The following is a 2,587-nucleotide window of genomic DNA, read 5'->3' as shown; positions in this document are numbered from 1 at the left end:
TCCTGCTAGACAGAGTGATATATCTGTGCTCAAGACACAAGTCCAATCCCTAATGGACGTTGTTTCGGAAACAAGAATAGTGGTTGAGAAATGTCATCAAGATATGAATGGTTTTGAAACCAGACTATCAGACATTCGCTTCGTTGTTCAAGAGCAATGGCGGAAAAAAGGTGGAGATCGTGCTGCTCCATCAGATTCTACAGCCTGAAACATTAGCACTCAGGTCAAATGATCTGTGCTTCTATACATCTGATGGTGCTTTTATCTGGAAGGACTGTAAACTTTATGCCAACAGGCCTTTTGTTGTATGGTTGGAATTTATTTTGTTGTGATACAACATTTATGATGCTGCCTCAGGCTGCAGTAATTACGACGCTATTTTTGTATAGTGTAGGTTTATCTTAGTAATGTAATCGGCCGAAAGCTTCGTAGGAGCCCAACAAGCCAACATTCGTCGGGCCCATTCCAATTGGGCTAAAAACGATTACGGGCCGAAATTGGCATGTAGCCCACTAAAAATATCTGGGCCTAAATCAGCATAAGTTTTCATATTTTGCTAGGTAGGCCTGTGCCCATAGTGGGCCTTTAACAGGCCTAAACATAATCTGGGCCCTCAAGTAAAAATAGGCCGTTTACAGGTGTAAATATCTCGAGCCCATAAAATACATGGGCCTTTAATAGACCGAAAGTGAGATTGGGCCCTGATTGTGCCAAATAACCCACTGGACTTTAATAGGACGAAATTCGGACGAGCCGTAAATGCGCCGACCTAATACACGGGCCTTTAATAGGCCGGAACATCGGTCGGGCTAGATTATCGTCATTTCTATATGGGCTGTTAATGGGCCTGATATGACGTTGGGCCACATATGGCCCATGGTTTACGTCCGGCTTTAAGGCCGAAAATGACAACAGGCCGAAAGTGGCCCAAAGCTATAGTGGGCCTCTAACAGGCCGAATGTCAGACATGGCCGAATATGACCCAAATCCTTCACGGTCGTTTATGGGCCGAAAGTTTTGATGGCCTGTAAATGGGCCCAAATGAAGCCGGACCTTTAACAGGCCGGAAATACACCGGGCCGTAATTCGGACCAATTACTTAGCGGACTGTTAACGGGTCAGAAGTGACCATGGGCCACGTTGATGACAAGTTTAGGACAGGCCGTTGACGGGCAGATTTGACAGAGAATGTTGGGCCTTTAGCTGGGCCGGCCCATTATGGTCGGCAGAATCTTGTGGGCCTTTAGCTGGCCCGGCCCATTATGGTCCGCAAAATCTTGTGGGCCTTTAGCTGGGCCGGCCCATTATGGTCTGCAAAATCGTGTGGGCCTTTAGCTGGGCTGGCCCATCATGGTTCGCTAAATTTTGTGGGCCTTTAGCTGGGCCGTCCCATTATGGTCCGCTAAATCTTATGGGCCTTCGGTTGGGCCGGCCCATTTAATCTTTGTGGGCCACTTTTGGGCCGGTCAACGTGTCAACATATCATAGGCCCATTTCGCCCGTTGGATCCTTCAGCCAATGAGAATTTTACACGTGGAAAATCGGCATTGGTCGTGGCTGTTAACGGGTTATCGGATCCAAAATCCGACCCGATAGCTTAACGGAGTTCCGTTACGGTGGATGCCACGTGTCAGTCACCCTTGACGAAAGCACTTCTGTGACGCACGATTTATCGTCATGGAAGTGGACACTTCCGTGATGATAATTTTGGCAATGTCATGGAACACTTCTACGACATCACATGTATGACTATCTTGATTCTGTCATAAATTTGTCATGGATGTACATGCATGACAGAAAACGCGACCTACTGTGACAAACATGTATCATCACGGAAGTGTATTTTTTTGTAGTGATTGATCTTTCTTGCAATGGGAGAAGTGCTTAGCTTTGGGTTCAATCTTGCGGTGCTCGATCCCAGTGACAGAAAGGGAAACGACACATATTGTATTGTTGCCATCGAGGATAAAAAGATGGGGTTTATATCATATTACATGAGTTTATCCCTCTACATCATGTCATCTTACTTAAAGCATTACTCTATTCTTATGAACTTAATACTCTAGATGCATGCTGGATAGCGGTCGATGTGTGGAGTAATAGTAGTAGATGCAGAATCATTTCGGTCTATTGTCACAGACGTGATGCCTATATACATGATCATACCTAGATATTCTCATAATTATTCGATTTTCTATCAATTGCTCGACAGTAATTCATTTACCCACCGTAATACTTATGCTCTTGAGAGAAGCCACTAGTGAAACCTATGGCCCCCGGGTCTATCTTCCATCATATTAATCTTCCAACACTTAGCTCTTTCTATTGCCGTTTATTTTACTTTGCACCTTTATTTCTCTTTATGATAAAAATAGCAAAAATTTTATTTTATCATATCTATCAGATCTCACTCTCGTAAGTGACCGTGAAGGGATTGACAACCCCTTTATCGCGTTGGTTGCGAGGTTCTTATTTGTTTGTGTAGGTGCGTGGGACTCGAGCGTGATATCCTACTGGATTGATACCTTGGTTTCAAAAACTGAGGGAAATACTTACGCTACTTTACTGCATCACCCTTTCCTCTTCA

This window comes from Triticum urartu, chromosome 4 (assembly GCF_003073215.2).
Source record: "Triticum urartu cultivar G1812 chromosome 4, Tu2.1, whole genome shotgun sequence".
Taxonomy (NCBI): Eukaryota; Viridiplantae; Streptophyta; class Magnoliopsida; order Poales; family Poaceae; genus Triticum; species Triticum urartu.
This window is presented reverse-complemented; position numbering follows the sequence as displayed.